The sequence below is a fragment of the Lygodium microphyllum genome, chromosome 21 (assembly GCF_053477565.2).
Source record: "Lygodium microphyllum isolate KBCC chromosome 21, Lygodium_microphyllum_v1.1.10, whole genome shotgun sequence".
NCBI lineage: Eukaryota > Viridiplantae > Streptophyta > Polypodiopsida > Schizaeales > Lygodiaceae > Lygodium > Lygodium microphyllum.
In genome coordinates, this window is record NC_141155.1 from 132,881,478 (window position 1) to 132,907,398 (window position 25,921).

At 45.8% G+C, this 25,921-nt stretch overlaps 1 protein-coding gene across 9 annotated transcripts in view; it reads right to left on the bottom strand.

Annotated features, from left to right (window-relative positions):
- LOC148018574 (uncharacterized) overlaps positions 1 to 25,921 on the bottom strand; it is a 164,808-nt gene that overhangs the window by 76,033 nt on the left and 62,854 nt on the right. The window lies entirely within an intron of this gene.

A 25,921-nucleotide genomic window follows, 5' to 3' on the forward strand; every position in this document is an offset into this window, starting at 1 on the left:
GAAGAGGTGAATGTAGTCACTCATGACAGTGATAGTGGGAGTAACGTACTCTTTGTCTCTTCACACTTTGGTACACATGCTTTACTTGCAGATACAAATGATGACATGCATACCTGGATTCTTGATTTAGGTGCTTCCTTTCATGTCACCCCTCATCGTGAGTGGTTCTCTCACTATACAAGGGGTCGACATGGTATTGTCCAGCTTGGGGACAACTATGCATGTGACATTGCAGATATTGGCAACGTGCAGTTTCAACATGGCTATGTCTTCATACTTTTGCATGTACGGCATGTACCTCACCTCAAGAGAGCTTGATTAGCACAAGGCAGCTAGATGATGATGGTTTTCATACCACCTTTGGTAATGGAAAATGGAAGATCTGTAAGGGATCTAGGGTTATTGCCAGAGGTTGCAAGAGTGATACTTTGTATCCACTTCATGTATCTAGTGTGCGTGTCCATGTTGTTGCCGTGACGGAGCAGCCAAGTGTTTCTTTGTGGCGTGACCGGTTGGGACACATGAATCGAACAGAAATGAATATGCTTTCTCGTTTGGGTTCCTTGCCTTGTCTTCATTATGTTGATTTTAAGCATTGTGATCATTGTTTTTATGGCAAACATGCACAGACATCTCATAAAAAGTATCTTTCGCTGAAATCTTCTCCTCTAGAGTTAGTACATTCAAATATATGTCAGATGCCAAGATTATCTTTAGGGCGAAAGAAATATTTTGTCACCTTTGTCGATGATGCTACACGAAAGGTATGGGTTTATCCTATTCATAGCAAGGATGAAGTGCTTAACAAGTTCAAAAAATTCTTCACATTAGATGAAAATCAAACTGATAAGATACTCAAGTGTCTTCGCTCTGATAATGGTGGGGAATATGTGTGCAAGGCCTTTCAGGCATTTTGTGACAGCAAAGGGATAAAGAGAGAGTACACTGTCCCTCATAATCCGCCCCAAAATGAAGTTGTAGAGCATAAGAATTGAACCATACAGGATAAGGTCCGTACGATGTTGTCTCATGTTGCATTACCCCATGGCTTTTGGGCAGAGGCTGTTATGACAACCATACACTTGATTAATCAATCACCAAACAGGTCTTTAGGGGGGGGGAGTTCCCCAAGAAGTGTGGTCCGGCAAGCCACCTTCATATGCTCATCTGAAAGTGTTTGGCTGGGAGGCTTTTGTGCACATTTGTAATGAAAAACACAGCAAACTTGAGCCAAAGTCCTGTAGATGCATTTTCCTAGGATATGGTGACGAGGGTGAAATGAGGTATAGATTGTGGGATCCCGAGAAAAGGAAAGTAGTACGCAACAATAATGTTATCTTCCAAGAAGATCGCATGCATAAACAGCCCGAAAAGACTGAGGAGGTCCGTAGGGTTGTATTCCGAGAAGAAATACCTTTTGGACAGCAAAATGTGCCCGATGTACAGCAACAAATACCTGCTGTAAATGAACCTGTAAATGCAGAAAATGATCCTAGGAAATGATCAGCCAGCTATTTCCCATGATAATGATTCACTACATTTGCAGGAACAGCCAGGACAGCAAGCTGTTAATCCTGATTTGCAAGCTGAAATGTGAGGATAGAATGCTGAAAATGGAAATTTGCACGAACAGCCAGCAAACAATGATCATTGGGTTAGGAGATCGTCTAGGGCTACTAGAGAACCTGATATATTTGTTCCTGGTGCAAACAATGTGGCTGATTATGTCATGTTGACCGACTGTGGTGAACCCTCTTGCTTTAAGAAAACAATGGATAGACAGGACAGCAAGAAATGGTATAAAGCCATGTTGTCAGGGATGGAATCTCTTGACAAAAATGGCACTTGGGACTTGGTGCAATTGCCTAAAGGGTAGAAAACACTTCCATGCAAATGGGTTTACAAGATGAAGGTCACTTCTGGTTCCTCACCAAAGTACAAAGCAAGATTGGTTGCAAAGGGGTACAAGTAGGAGCAAGGAATTGACTTTGATGAGATTTTCTCTCATGTAGTCAAGATGACTACATTGAGAACCATTTTGGGCTTGGTTGCGGTTGAAGATATGGAACTCATACAGATGGATGTAGAGACTGCTCTAATGGCACCAACAGCTTGGAAAGGGAACTAAAACCCTAATGCAAGGTGGTTTTGTACGTTTAGAATGATACATTCAGTACACAAATATGTGCGGTTTAGTATGTGCACAAAAATTTCAAGAATAAAATATATTGTTTTGTACGTTGATTTTAAAATAACGTATAAATAAATTCTCCTATGAGTTTAAAATGAAAGGCCTTGGATACTTGCATTATATCCTAGGTATTGAAATTTCTTGGGAGTTATATTTTCATTTCTTGGCAGAAGTGTCCTTAGTCCATCCTTGAAAGATTTGGTATATTGGCTATTTCTAAACAAAAGTCCAGTTTGTCTTGAAAGATTTGGCATGGCTAGCTCCAAAGCTAGTTCTACACCCATGGAATCAACCATCAAGCTAAATAAGGATAAACTTAGTACTTCATGTGATGCTACAAGATATAGGCATATTATTGGTTTGAGATTGATTTCCTCATCTATTTGATTATCACATGACCTAATTTTTGTTATGCAATCAGTTCACTTGCTCAATTTATGCCGAGTCCAAGGACGTCTCAGTGGGTGGTAGCCAAAGGATTCTAAGGTACTTGAAAGGTACTCATCCACCAGCATATCTTATATGCAGATGATGTAGAAGTATTTAGTGACTCTAATTATGCAGCCAATTTGATTGATAGGAAAAGTATTAATAGGAATCAATTATTCCTTAGAAATGGAGAAATTTCTTAGTGTGTTGAGAAGCAACATAAAGTCACAATCTCTCATTTGTGGAGGTTGAATACAAAGCCTTAACTATAGGTTGTGAAACTATATGGCTAAAGAGATGCTTGCAAAAACTTTGGTTCTATGGATTCTTGGCCCCATTTCTATCTTTTGTGACAAAAAATCATCTAAATCTCTAGCAAAGAATCCAGTCATGCATCAAAGGACCAATCATATAGATCATGGAAAGCACAAAGTTTCCATGAATTTGAGTTTAGACAACAATTACAAGACCATATAAGATTTGACACTTGAAACTAGAGTTGGATAAACCATAACATGTTCGATTGAGTGAGAGAAAAAGATACAAAATGGCACTTGCAATGACACATGCTATAGCCTATTACTCAACGCTCATAAAAAGACTCTAAATGACAAGATACAAAATGGCTCATCACTCATAAGGACTCGATGTCAAGCCCAGATAAATCAAAAGCTTGAGAGCTGCCCTCACTAGAAGAGGTGTCAAACACCTCACCAAAGCTGCATCATTGGTGACGTTTCCGTCACCACCATACTTACACTCTCTAACCGGAGCATCCTCTATAACAACTGCACGTTCAGTAGAGAAACTCCCTGAGCCTCGCCTCATGTAGACCTTGATGGTAGGTGCAATGGTACTCCTAGTACTTGCAACTCCAGTAACATGTTTACCGCAGCACAGAGGAGTAGGAAATTGGAGCAGAGGAGCGCGAAAATGGAAAAAGGAGATAACCGAAAGGGCACAGGATAAAGAAAGAAAAAGGCGCCCCGGATGGAAGTCAGACCCTGAAAATTTTGAATGACGACCTCTCCACAAGGCCTCAATGTCGCCTCGAGAAAATAAAAGAGTAAAAGCGCACCATTAATTGTGAAAGCGCTCCCGAATCCTTGTAAAAGAGTGCCAGCCTCACTCCTATGCAAATTGTATGCACTAGTTGGGAATGGGATAAGTTAGAACGGTGGGAAATAGGAAAAGAGGGCCTAGGCTAATGGCCTGCCATGTAAAAAGTGGGGATGACCGCCCAAAAAGTAGGGCATGTATATAAAGTTCAAAAGTGAATGAGAAGATCATTCTTATGTGTGGCCAAAGCTTCTTTTTCTTCTTCTCTTGTTTCTTGCCTTCTTGCTTGTGCTTGAGTGAGGAATTGAAGGAGTGTGAGGGAGTGAGTGTGTGAGAGTGAGGGATCGTGGAGAAGAAGCTCCCCATCTTCTCTCTTCATCTTCTCTTCTCTTCTCTTTTCTCGCGCGGCAAGTGACAACATAGAGGATCGGACGCTGCCAGAGCTACTCAAATTGATCGACGACCTTGTGGAGCTGGAAGTGGGAGCAATGTCAGGATCACGAGGCGGACAAGGAGAGAACCGACTGGACTTAGGAGAATTCCCAATCTTAGTGCAGGAGTTAGTCAATGAGTACGACTTGTTGACTAGGACGGTAGTTCAGGGTAGACCAGTAGAGGAAGTGGTAGCAAGTCTAGAAGAGGAAAGAAAGGCGATTAAAAAGGCGCTAGAGAGCATAATTGCCTATAACAACGAGCAGAAGGCTAGGAAACTCCAACAAGATGTAGACATGTACGAGGCCCAGCGTATACTAGCCTTGGCTGGTGCAGCCAAAGCACGACCAAATGCACAGAGAGAACGAGCAGCAGAGGCTGACTTATCGTTGAGTGAACTCATAGCCAAGCGGCTGATGGACAATACGCCCAAAACGCAACAGCCTTAGCCACCGCATTACTCTCGAGATTAGGGGTTACGCAAGGGGCAAAGGGGCAATCTAGAATCCCTATTGTAGCAAAGCAGCTAGACAAGTATGAACCTAGCAATGACCCAAATAGCTTTATGGAGCAATTTGAACAAGTTTGCGAAGCAAATGGTCTCATGGACCTTGCACAATGCTCTCAAGCTTTCGGTCTGTGCTTAGGTGATAAGGGGAGAATTTGGTACACTAGTCTAGATGCAGCTGAGCGCACGAACTTTGCCCGTCTTAAGGACCTCTTTATCAAGAGATTCTCTGAGGCAAGGTACTCTGACAATCTCATCGTCTGGTTTATGAATGTCAATCAGAGGGAAAGGAAGACGTAAGGGACTATGTCACTCATGTGCGTAGCCTCTTCAAGAGGATCCCTGCAAATGAGCAATCTAACGAGAAGGCTGTGTCTACCGTATTTATAAATGAAATTCAAAGCGAGGAGCTCTACAAGGCTTTGGCTAGTAACTCCACTCTATACCGAGACGTGTTAGCTAGAGTCTTTGAAGAGGCAATAAGGGTGGACGATCAGCTTAGGAAGCGAAGCATGAGGAACACCAGTCAAGACGGTATAAGTCAGAGAGCTCCAAAGCGGCCAACAGTTTCAGGAGAGAGAGAAAACTCTAGCATACAGGATAAGGGAAAGAGTGTTGACCAAGGCCAGGAGCTGGCTGAGGTGAGAATGGAGCTTGTACGATTGCAAGACCAAATGAGGAAACCTGTGTAGTCGCATGTGCAGTGTATACACTGTGGCGGTAACCACCTCCCAGCCGAGTGCCAAGATCCTAGATCTAGGCCGTGCTCGAACTACGGTAGGTTTAGTCATGACGCATTACATTGCAGACTCCCAAGGAGATTTCCATATGCGCAGCAATACAACCCTCCATACTTAGGCAACAAGCCACCTAACCTCTTTGGCAGGGGAGCCCAGTTGGTGCTTCCAGCACCAAATGACGCAAGACCGGCCATTCCTAAGCTAGAGATGAACCCAACAGGTATACCCAGACCACCAGAGCCCTATGTAACCCATCCACCGAGTAACGCTCCTATTCACTATGTGGAAGAACCTAGTGAAGAGGAGACCTACGTGAACCCATACATTTCCTATGATGAGAAGGCAATCCAGTCCTGATGGACTACTGACTAGTACCAATGATGGCGCTAGGTAGAGATTTCCATATGCGCAGCAATACAACCCTCCATACTTAGGCAACAGGCCACCTAACCTCTTTGGCAGGGGAGCCCAGTTGGTGCTTCCAGCACCAAATGACACAAGACCGGCCATTCCTAAGCTAGAGATGAACCCAACAGGTATACCCAGACCACCAGGGCCCTATGTAACCCATCCACCGAGTGACGCTCCTATTCACTATGTGGAAGAACCTAGTAAAGAGGAGACCTACGTGAACCCATACATATCCTATGATGAGAAGGCAATCCAGTCCTGATGGACTACTGACCAGTACCAATGATGGCGCTAGGTAGAGGAAGAGGCAGAGGCTTTGGAGGACCAAGCCAAGATCTAATCTCATACTGGACTTGCGGTCATCCAGGCCATATTTCATCACGTTGCCCGAAAAGGGAACAGGCAAACAAGGACAAAGCTGACCTTCGATGCACCGAGTGTGGAATCACACACCTATTTCCTGACTGTCCTAGATGGAAGCCATCAACTAGTTCTGCCAATGTACCCTCAGTACCCTTGGGGTTGTTCGGTGTGGAGACCTTTGACAGTGAGGATACGCCCATTCCACTACATGTCATGATGCGAGCACAGACAAAACAGACAGGCATCTCATTGCCTGGGCTAAGTAACCTAGATGCAGCCTCGTTGGGAAAGAAAAGCCGGAGGAGAAGGAGAAAGAGAACAGACGCAAAGATTACCCTTAAGACTGAGGAAGCTACAACGCTAGTAACAGGAAATAGGGTCATTGATGCAGAGGTAGAGACCTCAACTCTTAAGACAGCAGAACTAGGGAGTGCCAAGGTAGGGGAATACCCCCACCCCAAACGGCAACTCGAGGCTATAGCCAAAGTCAAGGAGTGGATCAAGGATGCCCAGGAACACCTTAAGGACGTAGAGTCCATACTGGAAGACCAAATTGAAGATCTCTCTAGTGTGAGTACACCCATTTCACCGTCGCGACCTCAATCGGAGAATGTACCCACACCACATGAGATGCCACAGAGGCAAGACCAGGAAGAAGCAAGTCAGCAAGCTAACCAAGACATATGGCCAAAGAGTGCTGACCAAGGAGGAAGGCAACCACCCAACAACCTCCTCACTACTTTAGTAACCATGCCAGTAACCTTGAACCTAGGAGATCTGCTTCGGCAGCACCCTTCCTTATGGCAAGAATTAAAGCACTGTGTGGAGGGAAAAGAGGAGCACATTGCCGCTGACTTGCAAGAGCAGGACACAATCACGCAAATTCCAAGCGTAACGCTACACTCAGTTCCAAGGTCACTGCACATCAATGGTTTCTCGGAAGGCACTGAGATGCATGCAGTCTTACCTATCTTAGCCTTGGGGGATGTAACACGAAAAGGAATCGTAGACACAGGCGCCGGTGTCAGTATCTTGAGCCACGCAGTTCTACAGGCCTAGGGAAACCCACCCGTGGAAAGGGTTAGGTTCAATGTCACACTGGCCAACGGAATGAAGGTCAGACCATTCGGGGTCCTAAGAACTAGCCAATGAAGGTTGTAAGGATGCAGTTTTCCGGGAACTTCATTGTCATGAAGAGAGTGGACTACAACATACCGCTAGGCCGACCCTGGATGAGGAACGCTCGAGTTATTGAAGATTGGGGTAACAATCTCATCTTCTTGGGGAATAGAACAGAAGCGGTAAGGGTTGAGATGGATACCTGGAAGACTATCCTAGCCGATCTTGATGCTATCTCAACCATCCTAAAAGGTGATGCACAGGCAAGCAAACCCTATGGGTCATTGACCAAGTACATCCCTTGCCCTGAGGACGAGCGGGATTGGATGCACGTCTTGGCAACCATTGACCTACCGCTCTCAGATGAGGAAGAGCTCTATAGGCAAGCTGCTAAATCCCCAAGCATGCCAGCAAGGGAGCCCATCGTGCCACTCTGCATGATGGCAGAAAGCTCACGTAACCCAGGGAAACCGGTCTTGTTCCATATCCCCACCAACAAGCTCGAGCTTCAAGAAATCACAAAGTACCTGACCGATAAACTGATGGGCAACATGGTTGCCAATCTAAAACCCCTAAGTGATCTTTTGACTAAGCCTAAGTGGAAATGGGCCAAAATTCACAATCTGAACCTATTATACAATTGGGCTTTAGTCACTGACGAAAAGGAGATTGGAGAGGAAAGCCTGAGGGATGATGAGTAATCAGAGGGGCGAGACTCTAATGATGAGGAGTACGAGGACTGCCGCTTTATTGGAGACGAGAGTGAAGAAGAGTTAGACACGATAGAATATGACACTGAAGGGAGAATGATCGAACAAATCAAGGCAGACTCTAGACCTAGAAGAGAAAGGGCGGGCAGAAATGAAAGAGGAGTCATGCGGATGGAGTGCGATAGATCCTGGTTGGAGCACATAGGAGCCATGGATTACGAGCAGGCAGGAGTGGCGCAACCATTGGTAGTTCCAGTGCTTAAGACGGATACACCTACTGAATTACGACTCCCTGGCGAAACTCCTTCCTCAAGCGAGGGATGTGAGTTTAACTCGGAGTCAGAAGTCAGTACGGAGAGTGATCCTGAAATACCCCAATCCTCTAAGATCAGACGCATCAAAGGGGACTTGCCAGTCCACCTAAGGCGCAGACGGCTAAAGGAGGAGGCCAGGAAGTGAACTAAGGACTCAAAAGTAGAGAGGCAAAAGAAGCCGCAGGATCTCCCCAAACGCTTCACAAAGTTTAAGAAGGGTGATAGAGTGGTGATTCTCCTAGGAGCAAAGAGACAAGGGCAAACCAGTGAGCCAATTGAGGGATCCGCCAAGGTCAAGGAGGTCAACGAATAAAATCCTAGTCAATGTGCTTACAAATGTGGTATCCACATCACGAAGTGACTGGGATAACAAATTAATGGCGGCCTTGTGGGCCTATCGTACAGCTTATAAGACGGCTGTAGGACAGACGTCCTTTAGGCTGACTTATGGAACGGAGACCATTCTACCCTTAAGAGTTCTTTGTCCCTAGCTTAAGGATAGCAACCCAGGAGCGTTGGGAGGGAAGAGAGGCTTGGACCAACCGCTTAGTGGAGTTAGAGCGTCTCATGGAGACTCGACTCTTAGCCACCCACACTCTGATTTGTGAGAAGGCACGAAGAAAAATGTGGTTTGACAAGCATGTCAAACAGCGCAACTTTGATCAGGGGGACCTTGTTCTACTATACTTTGTGAAGGGTCACAAACAGAAAATGAAATTTCGAGGACTAGGACCTTTCCGAGTACGTACAATTAGTAGAACAGGCAATGTTGAATTGGAGACGCTCGAAGGTAAAGGAATAGGCTTTTTCAATGGCAGTCGCATGAAAAAGTACTATCCTCATTCCCATCCGTTGCACGAGCCATCTATGCTTGAAGCCCCTGTCAACGTCTGCGTGGCCACTATTACCGAACTGACAGATCAAGATGAAGAAGCAGTCGCACCTGCCTACCTACGAATCACGGTCACTGCAGAACGGACGTATTCTTTTGATGCCTTGATTGACGAAGGTGCCGACTATAATATCTTGACGCATGACCATTGGACACGCATTGGTCAACCTAATTTACAGTCCACAAATGCTAAACTCAGCCCATTTGGGGGCAACACTTACTCTTAGGAAAATGCAAAGTGGCTATCTCTATCGAGTCTGAAAGTATACCAGTCTTCTTTTATGTGTTGCCAAACACTGAAGGGGTTGGTAATAAGTCACTACTAGGTCGCACTTTTAAAAAGCTGACGAATTGCAACGTGGACTATAACCTAGATCGCATCCATCTTGCTATAGGCAATGTGCGTATAGTGACTACTTTCAGCAAGGGTTATCTTGATCCTTCTACAATTGCAAAGCCACCGATAGAGACCCCTACGACCACGTCTATGACCAAGCCTAGGGAGAAGGGCTGTGATATCTCACCCCACGCTCAAACTGCTAGAACCAAGCCCACCAAGGCCATTCACAAGGCCAAGGAGTCCACGCTCATGTGGGTGCCAAAACGACAAGGGCCACCTCCTTGTAAACCGCAGAATTGTGCTTCTAAACACAAAAACTATCAGTCACAGCCTAAGAGGCAGCTCAGACACTATCAACGTAGGCGCACGACCATGCCACAACGGATTCCCAAAGATCTCTTGCGAGCACAAGGATACTATGAGGGCAACCCCTGGATATGGGTACCTAAGAGTGGACATTCAAGAGGCTCAACTCTAAGCAACCTCACTCCAGCTAGAGAGGCTTGCACATACAGAGCCCAGGCTGCAAAGCAAGCTGGACCAGCACCGATTGTGATTAATGAATCCCAACTCATTTATCGTCCAAAGCTAGATGCCCCAGAATTATCCAAGTCAGAGGAGTTGAGCACCCCATGCCGGCTCAGACACAATGCAGCACACCTCCTATACCACTGGAGCCCCCTGCAGCATCTCAAAGTGCTTCTGAGTGCAAAGTCCCATCTGTGACGCCATCAATGGAGTCACCACTGTCCAGCCCAATTGCACCATCACCACCAGCAGGTCTTAAGCCTTCGTATGAAAGATGATCTTTCCTTTCAGTGGCCAAGGATCTTGTTGAGACCTCGGGAGATGACGTAGTGACATGCATGAAGGTGTTAGATAACACCTTCACCACATTCGCTAGAAGCTATGAGAGGCTTAACCTAGAACTTCTCGATCAACCCCTTGCTTCTGATGTTTGTGCGTTGCCATGCACTTGGGAAGACTACGAATTTATGACCGTCAAATTTTCCAAAATTGCCGCCGAATTAATCGCTAATGGAGAAATCTCAAAGGAGCAAGCCATTCTCAAAAGACTAATTACCTCGTACCGCAAGCCTGCTCGCTCTGCACCTAAACAAGAACTGGAGGAGCTCACGCAGCTTGCCAGCTCTGATTCTTCGTTCTTACAACTGTGGTATGCCTTGCGACTCCAATGAGAGAAAAAAGGCTGCCATATCATGACCAATGCCGAGCAAAGAAGGACAATCAAAACAATTGAACACGACCCTACTTATGTGGCACCTCTTTCATTTAGGGTTTTGGCCATTACACGCAACATACACTTAGATAACCATGTGTTAGCCCACCCTTGCATTGACCAATTCCTTACGGACGAGGAACTGCACGTTGCTAGCCGCTTCAACTCCGGGGACATCTTTCATGATGTCTTGACCTATATCACCCAAGCTTCCATACGACCATGTGAACTTGATCGTCATGCCCAACTTGAATATAACCCTAACCTCTATACTTGGCTACTGGCCAAGTAACTCGCCCCACAAAGTCCATGTCAGTCCTCCTCCTTCCCTTGCTAATCCTAGGAAGGATTTCTTTAAGGGGGGCGGGGGGGGGGAGCAAAGTGAGAGCCAAGTGATGTAGCAAGGTGTAGTGATGGATAAAAATGATCAACTAAATTTAAATAGGAAAGAATGCAAGGAGGAAATAGATGTTGCTTTTGAATTATTTCCAAGTTTCATACCTCTGAAGCAGCACGGCAAATTGTCACACGCATTCTTTCTTGGGTTTTTGTTAGTGATAGTCAATTCATAACGCTAATATTGGCATGGTGTAATGACAGGCACCTACCATGGCAGGACAAGAAAAGGGGGATAAACTTCTATTCACTGAAGAGGAGCTGACAAAGTATGGGATCAGTGTTGAGACGCGTGGATTTAGCCAGTTCACGTTCAACCATACCCTAAATTTAGACGGTGCCATCCTGAAAGAGCCGGCAGTGAAGGAGTTGGTGGATAAATGCAACCTCCGAAAGTATATGAAAAAGGTCGGACAAGCTGTAGATTACAGCATGTGCGCTGACTTTTTAAGGAGCTTTGATGAAGGTAGAAGCTGTGGCACGGTCACAGTAAGGACTAATGACCAGGAAAGAAGGGTGCAAGTGCCCCTTAATGCAGCTATCCTCGAGAAAGCCCTGGGGCTTGTGTCCAAGAAGGAGAGGCGCCCAAGAAGAGATGTATATACCATGATGGGAGTCAAAAAAGATGACATGCACACAGTGGATGGAATCAGTTTGGCTAATACTCTAGACCCCGCAACAAAGATGCAAGCTAAAATGGTCCACGCCCTTTTCTCACGACAGAGATACAACGCTTTAATGAACAGAATCGGGGTGCCATTACTAGAGAGCATCGCTGCAGGAGTTCCAAAGGAGGGGGATTGGAACGGTTTTGTGCAGAAAACTATCAAGAGTTCAGCCGCGCTCCTGGCTCCAGCCGCAACACCAGCTGATGGGGAGTCTCCTGCTTCTACTGCACGATCCGCAAGGAAAAAGCCTACCTCGAAAGCCTCCACAATCAGATAAGGCGGTGTCCTGACGGCAATCATCCATGAGGCTATCAAGGATGCTGGTGTAGGTGAAGAGCAAGCTGTGCATCAAAGCTCACCTCACCGCGAGGAAGAAGGCTCGAGTGAAAGGATAATAAGCGACAAAGGAGAGCCGAAGGTACCACCTACTCAAGCGGCTAAACCACGGGAGCAAAAGAAGAGTGACAAGAGCCAGAAGGAGAAGAAAGAAAGATTGAGCAAAGAAGAGCGAGCCGAGATGAAGAGGGCTCAAAGAGAGTCAAGAAGGGTGGAGGAGGAACGAAGGAAAAAAGAAGAGGAAGAACTCCAAAAAATTAGAGAAGAATCAAAGAGGGCAGAAGAAGAGAGGTAAAGAAGGGCAAAGGAGAAAGCCGAAGAACTAAGAATGAAAGAACTTGCTGAGTTGGCAGAGACCACTCATAGATCTATCGAAGAAACCCACAACGGGGGAGAGATCGATCCTTTGAGTCCCCGCCATGAAGCTGAAGCAAGTGGCAGTGTGGAAACGGCCCCAGTAGTTGTAGGCAAGGGCAAGTCCCTGCTGCACCCCTTGCCTTCCTCCTTTGTGCCAATACCAACCGATACCACAACCACAACCACCCCGCAACCCACGCCCTCTCTAGACATAGCCCAATTGATGAACATGATGTAGCTACTTGTCAGTAAAGTGGCTGAAATTGTACCAAAAGCCGGAGCAAAAAGGCCCGCTGTCGCAGATGCCGAGTCTAGGCAAGATCCAAAACGATAAAAGCTAGAGGCATCAACCACTACAGCCCCTACTCCCATGCCATCTGGTGCCGACTATGACGCTTACGTGGCTGAGCTTCTAGCACAATTGGACAAGACAAAAGAAGAAAAGAAGATAGCCCTGGTAGAGTTAGAGAAAGAAAAGGAAACTTCAGCAGCCTCAAGACTAGAAGTTTCAAAGCAAGGAGCCGACTGAAGAAGAGAAGTGAAAACTCTACAAGATCAGCTGGAAGCAAAGACCAAGGAAGCCCAGGATAATGAGAGCAGCCTAAGACAAAGGTTGAAAGATGAAGAGCAGAACCTGGTGGTAGAACAACGAAGCTTGAAGTTACTAGTGCAGCAGTATGCTGACTTGCAACAGAGAACTGTCGAACTGGAAAGGTACAGACAAATAAAAGCTCAGGAGAGCGAGCCAAATGAGCAACAAGAAGATGCCATAGCTTTCCGGCTATGGTATGAACTTGAAGAACAAGACAGATTGGAGAGGGAAATAGAGTTCCTAGAACAGGATAGGCCGGGAGTTCCCGCAGCAAAAGCACAAAGGCTACAGAATGAGGCACAACGACTGCAAGATGCATTGGAGATTACCAAGGGAGACATAGAGGCCCTCATGGCCATGGCCTTCACCCAAAGAAGATAGCACTTCGCAGAGATCCAAAGTCACGAGAAACTTGTGCAAGAAAAGTCAGAGCTATTTATTGAGGCAGAAAAAAGATTCAGCATTGCAAATCAGGCAAAAGAAATTGCTAAAGAACAGCTGGCTCGAAAATCTAGGGAAAGGAACCAACTCTGGTTCTTAACGAATGAGCAACACCAGGTTGTGACAACCTTGGCAAGTGAGCTGGAGGAGGAAAGAAAGAAGATGGACGAGAGAGCCAGTGAGTGGGAAAGAAACAATTTTGAAGGAGTTAGGGATTTAACAGAACACTTAGCGGTGGCTGAGTGCAAGAGGGTGCTTGCGGAGTCCAGGGCAGAAGCTGCTGATGTACGTGCCAACACACAAAGACAAGCCTTCCGTACCACAGTGCTACATGTCACCCAGGCAGAGGGCAATGATTCAATGAAGAAGGTAAGAAGGAAGCTAGAACTGACCACCCAAGCACTAAAGTATGGCCTTCAAGAACGGAAGCTTCCAACAAGCACAGGAATCACAAAAGAGCAGCAATTTCACTACCTACGCCGTGCCGGCCTCTCCACTGTTGAGCTTAAGGAACTTGGGTTTGAAGAGCATGAGCAGCCACCACCACCACCACAAGCGGTTCCATCAGTTGTCAAGCAAAATGTCGAAGAGGGTTCGGACTTTGAGCAGGATGCTGAAAAAGAGCAACAAAGAATGCCCAGTCCGCCTCTACCAGACCTCCCGCCTGAAGAGCCCGAAGATGCCCATATGCCCGAGCGCATTATGGCAGCCAGAAGAAGAAGACAAGAACTAGCAGAGCAAGCCCAACGCAAAGTACGATTACTACCAAGACAATTCACTGAAGAGCCTGTGCCACTATGAGGGGATCCCCATCCTACCGATTGGCCTTAGGAATTGGTTATATGGCATCAACAGGAGTTCCAAACAAGGCCGTTTGAACTTTCATTTGCCTATCCACGCTCTCTGGACCGTGCTTTGCCTCTAGGTATTCTAGCCAAGATCAAGGGTATGGCTAATGATCTTGCAAACAGGTGGATAGAGAAAAGAAGCCTCATAATAACCAGATGGAGGCAAGAGCCTGAAAACTACTGGCAAGACAAGGTAAACAGGGTTCCCAAAACCGTCCAAGGCTACGAGGCACAGCCGAAGTGGTGAAGGAGGATTTGGGATACCAATTTTGACGCATGGACCGTCTTCTACAACTCGCTCCCTGAATAACACAACGACCCCATCTACATGCCCTACCCCTGTAGACATGGAGTTGACTATGATCGAAATATTCATGGGGATTTTGACTTTCCTAAGATATATAATGTTAATGCCCAAAACCCCAAGGAATGCCTAGTCTTTATGTTAGAGGATCTCCTCCCATCTATCAACCGCTTCGAGGCAGATTTTTCTTCTTGCCCAGATCCAACCTTCTTAACTACCTGCAATTAGCTTAGGCTTATCAAGTTCCTACTAATGCAGAGACCCATAGCCCAGGAAGCCCACCTCCCTCCACTCTTTTTTTACATCAACCTAGGGATAAATAGTAGAGCTATGACTAGACTAATGATGAGGGCAACCCTGCTTCCCTCCTTTTGCCTAGAAATCTTAGAGGATATGAGTGATACCCGCTTCACGAGGTGCAATCATCCTTTCTTGTCATCCACACCTCTGAAGGCCCGGGCCGGTATTAAAGTATATCTACAAAGTCGTGCATTCCTATCCCAATGGTTGCGACCGCCTCGTAATCCAGCTGAAGGTGATAGACATTAGCCAGTACATCTTCCTTGTATGCAATTCTTCAAAAAAAAAAGCACGAGGGCTCACTTCACTCACTACACCTAGGGTTTACACCTAGCCCCTCCCCCACTTCACGCTTAGGGCACATCAAGGGCATGACTTCCAAACATGTCACCCTAAGTTTTACACTGCACCTCCAACAACACACGAACTGGGTCCTCAAGTATGGGACATTACTAAGGGCTTACCCAAGGTTAGACCCATCTCCCAGTTCCACTGCACATGCACTTACACCACACCGTGAGACAGACACACCCCTTAGGGAGTGCACAACTTTCTCTTACAGGCTATGATCGTGACTCAATGAATGGCTACCATCCACGACATTCGCTAATGACCAAGAATTTTTCCATAAGTTGGACAGAACACCACTACAACCGCTTCATGAGCTTTTGCATACTCCGATGGTTGGATGGACCAACACGCTTGATGTAGCCGACCATCTGCGTGTTGATGGCTACCATGACTGAACCAAATCAAGCAGAAGAAAAACTCAGTGATGGACCCACCATTGGCATAGATTTTGGAACCTCATATTCTCCAAATGTATGTTCAAACCCCTAGACCTGCGGATTGCTTATTGATTAAGTGCTTTTGGATCAGCATGGGATGTACGGCTATATGGTTCTCAACAGCCGGCTGGCAATGAACAGGATTAGAGATGCCCATGCAAAACCTTTATCAGCCGTCGCAGATTGGGAGCTACAACTGTGTGAGAAATGCCGAGCATCTTCATGAAGTCTAAAGCACGTCGGAATCTCTCCCAGTCATTGTTAATCAAACTCCATCACCTCTCATTCACAACAGCACCTTTTGATTGTGGTCATCTACCCACCAGTTCCACTTAGCAACAACCCCAACTACCCCACCACAGCGCCATGGGACTGGCACTCAGCTAGGAGGGGGATAATGTTTACCGCAGCACAGAGGAGCGGGAAAATGGAAAAAGGAGATAACCGAAAGGGCACAAGATAAAGGAAGAAAAAGGTGCCCCGGCGGATGGAAGTCAGACCCTGAAAATTTTGAATGACGACCTCTCCACAAGGCCTCAATGTCGCCTCGAGAAAAGAAAAGAGTAAAAGCGCACCATTAATTGTGAAAGCGCTCCCGAATCCTTGTAAAAGAGTGCCAGGCTCACTCCTGTGCAAATTGAACGCACTAGTTGGAAATGGGATAAGTTAGAACGGTGGGAAATAGGAAAAGAGGACCTAGGCTAATGGCCGGCCATGTAAAAAGTAGGGATGACCGCCCAAAAAGTAGAGCATGTATATAAAGTTCAAAAGTGAATGAGAAGATCATTCTTATGTGTGGCCAAAGCTTCTTCTTCTTCTTCTCTTGTTTCTTGCCTTCTTGCTTGTGCTTGAGTGAGGGATTGAAGGAGTGGGAGGGAGTGAGGAAGTGAGTGTGTGAGTGAGGGATCGTGGAGAAGAAGCTTCCCATCTTCTCTCTTCATCTTCTCTTCTTCTCTTCTCTTCTCTTTTCTCGCGCAGCTATGGAGGATGGAGCTTGACGGAGAGAGCTTGAGGTTGCTTGAGCTTACCGCAAGGATCGTGGAGCTACCAGAGTGCAAGAGAGGGGAGGGAACTCGATCGAGCATCAAGGTAAGCTCATTACACCCGTAAGGTAGGCATTGCGCGTCGGCTATGTGAGAGGTAGCCATGGCCGCTCGGCTTGAAACGCTTGATCAATAAGCGGTCCGTAGGTCTCGGGGTAGAGCTCCGTAGCTCCCCTTCACAACAACTCGACACCCCCGACATGTGCCTAAAACCCGACAATCAATCTCCTCGAGTTCCATGCAAAGATCCCTAAAGATAGCCACCTACTCCTCATTCCACTCTTTATTGACGCTCTTCAAGGCGGCCCCGCTTAACTTCCACTCATCAACACTCACCTAATGGAAGCAAAATGATAAGTTGACTCTTGCAACTTACATATGAAGATTCAAATTTAACTATAAAAGACATTGGACAATTAAATTTTCGACTTAAGGTTTACCTATCTAGCCATAGGCATCTCATGCATGGTCCGTAGCATAGCATATGTAAGTCAGAGCCACACTAAATTAGTCCCTCTAATTGTCGTGTGCTCAACTCATTTTAGATCTTAATATATACAAGAGAGTATGCTGACCGATTTCTCTCACACACATCAACCAAACATTCCAGCATTGGCCAATAAATTAAAATGATCTTCAATGTTCAAACTATAAACTTCACATAGCAATCAGGATTGAAAGATTATAAACTCTAAAGGTCGTAGCCTCTAGGTGAGAACTTACAAGTTTAAAATGCAAATTTCAAACTTCAAAAGTTCAACTCACCTATGCAAGAAGTCTAAGGGCAATTTGTTTAACATTAGATACTTGATATCCAAAAGATTTCCACCAAAAATGAGGCTTTTGACCAAAGAGAGCCTCTTCCAACATAGAGCACTCACAAAAGCAATTCCTCTTTGATCGCTATAGGAGGTGATTTCTTACAGGAATGTTGTGTGCTAGTTCTCATCCAGTGCCTTTGAAAGGTAGGCATCTCTATTGGCCACCAACTCCTAATCCATGAAAAGAGATGGGAATTTATAGGCATGATGCAAAAGGGCAATAAGACAATGGACGGTTCGTCTCATCCACTTCCATCTTTTCTTGACCAAGTAAAGAATGTCATCATGCCTTGGTGTGGCATCCAATATATCAATACTATATTTTCTAAAAACCATTACATTTAGCCTTTGGATTCTCGAATTTAAAACTTGATGCAGTTACCTTGGGTCCTCGACATCAAGTGCTCTACAGGCCTTGATCTTCTCAATTGCCTCTCTCATAAAGTGTACGAGAAGCCCCAAGGTAGCACACTCCATGTCAGTCCTGCATAACAACCCTATACAAGGGGGAGTTCGCTATGACCGATGCATGTACAGTGTGCCAAAATGCCTATTTCAAGAAAAGCCTCTAAATGGCTTTCTCCTCTTCTACACTCAAGACTGGCTTCTCCTACAACCATGCCTTAAACTCGTCTGAGACCATGGCTTGCTGATTTTTATATTGCTGTAGGCGGAAAAGATAGCCTAGACCTTTACTTTCTTTGTGATAAAATCTACAATGCAGCAAGCATCCATAACAATCTTTTTCACCCAATCAAGTGACCAAATGTCTTTCATAAGAAGGTGAATGCAGTGGTTGGCACATGGGGTTCAAACAATGGATGGGAGCTCCACTTCAACCACGCATCCCATCCTCTAACAGTTGGAAGCATTGTCATTGATGACTTGTACCACGTTGGCCATACCAACCTACATGGTACAAGAGAAAGAGAAGGCAAGTGAGAATTGAGATCAGAGGTATAGGTTAAGTGGAAGAGGTATTGTGATAGATGAAGAGATATTGGGATAGATGGTGAGATAAGACTCAAGAGATGGAAATTAGATGTAGGGGAGGTAGAAGAATGACTCATGGGTCATGACTCATGACTCATCATTTATGAGTTGTGAACCATAACAACTTATAATATAGATTGAAAGATTCTTAAAAATATAGATTGAAATGAAAAATGAATAATAAACTATAAACTAAAATTTAAATTTACTTTTTAAGATTATATCAATAATAGCTTGTCAGATTTATGTGTATATGAAAGCCCACGTTCTTCTTCGTCCTCTTTGCCCCACATCCACAACCCACAAGAGAGGTGCCAAGAGGTGAAGAAACAAGAATGTTGATGATACCTTGTTTCTTCATATCACTCCGTCCACCCGAAAATATGGTGCAACCATAAGTTACCCATCCAACACACACAAGCTCACGAGATTTGTTAATTCTCTCCCTCTCCTCATCGAGCTTCTTGGTCCACATGTCATTGAAGATGACGCCATACCACCCCACGCATGGACCAACCATGGCAATGGCGTTGACCATTCTTTTCCATCTATCAACTCAAAGAAAATGGAACGGGAGATTATACTCAATGATAGTGTGTGCAATCTCTATGTCGGCATTCCTTTGCCTCTTTTTGAGGAAAGACAAAGGGACCGGAAATACCACCTACAGATTCTTGTAGTGAAGCTTGTCTATATGGCTTTTTGCTTCTGACGAGGATAGTGGAGCATGAGGCCATTGAGGTGCATGGACTAGGACTAGAATTTTCCGAAGTATCCACTTCCATGTCGGGGGTGACCACCTCCTCTTGAGCCTTTGTCATGCTCGATGACACATGACCACTTTGATTGAAGAGGGGAGAGTACTTCTTCATGACTTCATCAACCACAGATTGAGAGATTTGAGAACATGGACCACTGATCATCTTCCCACCAAACTTGCAAGTCCAACAGCAGCAATTTGACTTGCCCATCTTCTCAAGATTTGTGGTGTAGAGATGAAAAGCTTCACGGAGAGGCCTAGGCATTGTGGAAAAGGATGAGGAGAAAGGAGGAGAGGAAAAGGAAGAGGGATTTGGAAAAGAGAGAGGGAGAGGGAGAGGGAGAGGAAGAGGGAGAGGGAGAGGGAGAGGGAAAGGATGTAATATGTATGAATGAAACTTGAAAGAGAGAAAGAAAGAAAGAAAGAAAGAAAGTTATATTAACGTCTACAACAGGCCAAGTTGGCCTATGAGACCAAAATGTTGCATACAAATGTCTTGGAGATTTCAAAAGTCCCAGTGAAGCTAACATTTATGCTATGTTGAACTAAATTGAGTAGGTACAAAATGATATCTGAACTAGATACAATCTAGAGGTACTCCCAGTGCCGTGTGGAACTGCTCCTGGGGTGTTCATCCTAAGATGTCCCGCATGGGTCGGTCTAGCATGGAGAGGCTAAAGCGGCAGGGCAGGGCCCTCCGATGGCGGTGTAGTATCCCTTGTATCTTCGACCAGTGTCTTCTGCGGGGACGGGGGCCAGCGGGGCGTGGTCGCCGGGCTTTACCTCTCGCTGTGGCTATTTCTAAGGTGGTCCTCGGGGGCCGGGAGGCCGGTTGGGCTGGTGGGGCCTTGGTGGTGGGGAGGGTAGCTGGTATTTGGTAGAAGTCGTTGAGTGTGCGTTGGTTGGTGGCTTCTTGTCTTTGCTCCGTGGTTCGTAGGAGGTGGTCTCTGTGGCGTCGTATTTCCAGTAGAAAGAGCCCCAGGCATCTCTGGTCTTTGGATTCCATCACCTTGGAGAGTGGTCTGAATCCTTCGCTGAATAGGCAGTGGAAGCGTCCCCGGATTTCGTAGTACACTGGGCATCTACAAATATAGTGTTCCTCTGTCTCTGGCTCGAGATGGCAAAGCTGACAGATTCGGTCTTCTGGGGGGAGGGGGTTGGCCCCGTATCTACCCATTTCGACTCGTAGTTGGTGTGAGGACGTGCGGATCTGTCCGATGGCACTTCTGACCCCCTGAGACAGGTGTGTGTCCATGTAGCTTGGGCGGCTGATGAAGCCGTCCGAGGAGATATGCAGGAAGTGTTCTCGGTAGAAAGCCTTCTTGGTTCCTAGTTTCGATGTGGGGGTCACCCACGTCCTGGCGGTGTCTGTCTGGATGATATCCATTCTGGTGATGCGATTTACCTCCTCTCAGCTGAGCTCGAGGTGTGGGCAATCTAGGCTGTATTGTAGTGGGGGGAGGTGGTCCATGTGCAGGCCATGGAGCCGTGGCCAGGTCTCTGTTCGGGCATACCAACACTCAGTGTCCCCTTGTGTTGCTAGCTGTTTGGATGACTTCAGGGCGAGTCTGGGGTACCGGTGCCGAGGCAGGTCCCATATTCGGCGCAAGAAGGTCACGGTCTGGAAGAGGGCCTCAGCCACGAGGGGCGGTGCCCCCAGCTCTGCACGGATGATCTCGTGTGGTACGGAGGGCTTGCTTCGGATCATCCGTGAGATCATAAGTACTAGGGGTCTCTCCATCTGGTCCCATCCCTCATAGGTGGCCTCCTCCTCAGGCAGTGGCTGATCCTGTGGGGCCCTCCGCGTGTGGTAGAGATTGGACCCCCATATGGGAGCCCCGTACAAGAGGTTTGGTGTGACCAAGGTGTCAAAAAGCCAGAATTTTGTCCAGGGTTCCTGGAACTATATGCGGGCACATTGGTTCTCCATTGACCCGAGGGCTGCATAGCCTCGGGTTAGTCTATCTTCCGCGGCTTTTCTCAGGGTAAATCTCGGTCCAGAGAATGTAATCCCCAGATAGACGTATCTTTGGACCACGTCCACGGTTTCTCCACCGTATGTGAAGGGGGGTACCGACCGACGGAGCCATTGGGTTGACGTGTTGAACACCATGACCTTGGTTTTCCCCAGGTTCACAGTTAGGTCTTTGTCTTGGCAGAAGGCCTGTAGTGCGTCCAGTTGGCGCTGCAGCCCTTCGGGTGTGCTGGAGATGAGGACTATGTCGTCCGCATATAGTAAGATAGGTATCAGTGTCCCTCCCAGGCTCGATCCCACCTCGCCCAATCTATCTATGTACTCTAAGATCTCATCAATGTAGAGGCCAAATAGGGTGGGTGAGGGTGGGCATCCCTACTTGACTCCGATGGTGCTGGTGATCTCCTTTGACAGCCCTCCCGGTGCCCGAACTCGGCCCGTTACCGATTCGTATAGTGCCAATATCCCCCATCGTATTTCAGTTGGTACCTCCAGTTCCTGTAGTCTCTGCGTGAGCCTCGCTCGTGAGAGAGGAAAAGGGAGAGGAATAGAGAGAGGAGAGGAAGAGGATGTGAGGAAAAGGGATAGGGATAGGGATAGGAGAAACTTGGAAGAGGTGAGCGAAAGGAAGAGGAAGAGGGAGGGAGAGAAGTAGTAGGGTGATTGAAGAAGATGGAAGCTTGAAGGATATTGAATAAGATGAACAAACTGATTTGTGCGGTGAGATAGGGGGAAGGGGCTGCCCTTTTATAAGGGCTGAGGTGAGGGAGAAGAGAAGAGGGAGAAGTATGATTCATTAAGGAGGGAGAAGTGTGAAGGAGAAAGTGAAGTTTAAACTTCAAACAGTCCCAAAAAATTTGGGTAAAAAGCACAAATGGTCGCTTTCTGCACACAGCCAAGCTGTCATTTTTTTCAGAAAATTCGAATGCACGGATCATAAACGGTACTGTATAGTACGACCATTTAGAACAGTAGCATACAAAATGGTACCATATGGAACATACTGTTCACGCACAGAACACAACCCTGCCCTCATGTAGATGGCCAATACGGCTGGCGAGCCCACTTCTTCTATTGCCACCTCTCATTGAGGTGGAGAAGGAAACCTGCTGCCCCTATATTGTCGTGCTGCACAATCAGCCATCACTTGATCTTAGGTGTTCCATTATGGCTGGTTTCTTTCTCTCAGCTACTCTCTACCCTCTCTCAGCCTCCAAAATGGCTGTCACCACCCCCAGCCATCCCCAACAACCTTCTCTTAGCTTGCATGGGCAAGTTTGCCAAGTGGTAGCAATTTTCAGATTTAAATTTCTGAAAATTAATTAATTATCCATTTGACCCTGTCCATTAATTGGCCAATACCACCCACATTTAATGTGCTAACCCCTTTCAAAACTTGACTTATTCCTAACATTAAATGGTCTTGGACTAGCATGAATTAATTAATTATTGCCTAGTCCGAATGTCACCACAAGACATTTTACCTAGGCCCAAACTGACATCACGCACCCACAAGTACTTGCCAACATAACTAAATACAATTTTTGCCAATGTCACCCACCACATCTCTAGCGTACTTAAGCTGTCACTGTGACTTAACTCACTTGCACTTCACATGTCCACCCCACATGTGTATGACTCAAGAACATTGTTGGCTGCACTCAAATTAGCATGCATAGGCGACCATAGAATCACCAGATAAATTGCCGGATACACCCTATGGAGCAGCACATGGAGTCCATGAGCTGGATGACACCTCTTTGGACACATGGATGTAGGTCATGTGGATCCATGGTAAATCGGCACAGCTCCCTGACTGGAAAAACTGAGAGACCAGCAGCCAGTATAAATAATTGAAGGAAGGGAGATAGAGTGACAAACAAGCTGCATATCCTACAAAAGAAACTGGGCTGCTGGCCTGATCTTTTAACTGGTTTGAGATGGAAATGGGGAGTGACGAGTCAATAGCTAATCTTTGCAACTGATTAGCAAGCCTTGACAAGAGATAATTGGAGCATAAGTTTGCGTTGGTGGGGGGCTATTTTGCCCCTTGCAATTGTCTACTTCAGAGATACATTCTTGGTAGTTAAAGTGGGCCTTTGCTGGGTGAAGTTCAGTCAATATTTTGCAAATTGGTTGATAGTATAACTGGCAACCTCATGATAAAGATTGAGTTCTTGGGGACTTCAGAGCATGTATTTTAACTTTCTCATGGGGGACGCACTAGATGAATCCAAAGTTTGATGTTGTTTATCTACGGTCTTGTTTGGGCTGATCCACGGTGCTGATAGAGCTATGCTACGAAAACCCTTTGGCTCTGTTACAATGGCTTTTTTGGAAAGTTCATGAGATTGCTTGAAAATCTCCTTAGAAACATGCAACCACATGAATCATTCTAAGAGTGCCAGATGGATTTTAACTTTCTCAAGGGAGGATGCACTAGATGAATCTAAAGTGTGATGTCGCTTCACTGATGAAATACATTCTTATGCAATTGACACAGTGTGCATGTGAGAAACTATAGGGCGAATCACAGTTGCAGTAGTGCCATGTATGAAAGGGTACCATACCTTATGTACTAGTACCATAAAGTACCAACTTAAAAGATACTTCTCTTCTAGTCTGATTCGCACTTTGGGATGAGTTAAATGTTTCTTATACTAATATAATTTTTTCATGGGATTATGTTGTTTGAGATTCAAACAACTTCTGTACACTTTTTTGTCAAAAAATTTAGGTTTTAGGTAGCTTTAAGGAGAGAATAGCATACATTTGTTGCTCTATACCTTAAATATCTTAAGGTACCATTCAATAACATATTATATCATACCATATCGTATCATACTTCTTGTACCTGACAACCATGGGGAGAATTACGCAAGCCCTATATAAGGCTGTGTAATCTAGGCTCTTATCAATTGGGTTTAATGCATCCAGCTCAAAGCCATCATTCTCCAATGGACAGGGGTGTGCATGTGTGAATATGCATGCTTGTATGTGCACTCCAGGATGTCATGCTCTTTCGATGCAAGCCATCACATCCATGAAGGTTTATAGGCATATTTTAGCTAAGCATAGCAATGCAATGGCTTTGCCAGTTGGACAAATTGACGAATGGTAAAACCCCTACGTGGATTCATTGGATCTAGCGTCCAAAGACAAACTATCCTGTATATGAGTTATTTGCTTAAACATAGACAGTCATCATAGACAGTCCATGTGGCACTCTTAGAATAAAAAAGTGGGCTAGCCCTTGTAGCAGAGCCAGAGGAGTGTCGTAGAATAGCTCTGCGGTGCAGTGGATCAGCTCACATAAGGCTGTAGGCAAGCCATGGAAACAAGTATTTTGAAAGGTGGCAAGAAAGCATGAAACAACAACAGAGAAGATGCCTCTTGCTTTGGAGAGGGAGACCCACAGTACTTTAGCAGTAGCAGCTCCAGCAACAAACATGACCTGCAGTAGTTACTTGCAACAAGTACAGTCTCTCTCAAGTGCCTGCTGCAGCAAGGGCAGTTACTCTCCTCTCAGGTGTCTCCTTCACAATAGAGAGGTGATGGGGCAATTCCTTTGGCTCCAGAAGCTATTATTCCTTGGTGGCTACACTACAGCAGCACTGGGGCCCATTGGACCAGCCCCTCTTAGTACATAAGAATGCGTAAGCACATATATAGTGTCTGGAGTGAGAAATACAGCAGCATTGTAGAGTAAAGCTTGGAGTGTGCTGACATTTAGCTAAGGTATTGCTGTTGTGAATTTCATCAGGCTTCAACCGCCAGTGCTGGCAATGGTCGTATCAACTTTTATCTTCTATCTAATTCTGAGTTCTGGCATGCTTGGGTACCAATCAGTCTCGCTCTCTCACACTTCTATATCTGAATATTATCAAGTGTTTCTCAATCTCCTTTTCTCTGATCACTGAGTTTCTCACCACCTCTATGGCACTTCTGGCACTAACACTTTCAAGCACTCCATCTGGACTGCATTCTTTGCACACATTCTTGCACTCTTGTTACTAGCTTGCTTGGCACACACCTGACTTACTTCGCTATAGCCTTCCTCAAGCTCAGATCTAGTAAGGATCCGGCCTCCAGTGGCAGAGAAGAGGCCACATGGTCGGCGACTCGCGGCATGATACTGGCACACCCAGAGCCACTGCTATATTCAATTAAACTAAGGTTGATGAACACAAACTTCTAAATTAATTTCAATTTTAGATCACTATTTGCTTCTGTGTGAAGGCACCTACCAGAATCCTTGCAATACACAATCATCTTCCAAAATAATTCTTCTTTGTGAAAGCAACTATGTAAATCTTCACAATAAATGCTCTTCTTTCAAGATATGTGCCTTCAAGGACATCCTTTTATCAGTAAGATGAGCAGATTCTGTCTATGCAGCAGCACCCATGCGGGTATCAGGCTCAACCCTAAGAGACATGGTCATGCACATGAGTTTGCATTCGTATCACAATAAAATAGAATGGGCACATTCATAACTCCCCCACATTTTCACAGCCAGCATGACCTATTGATATAGTTATGCACTTTATG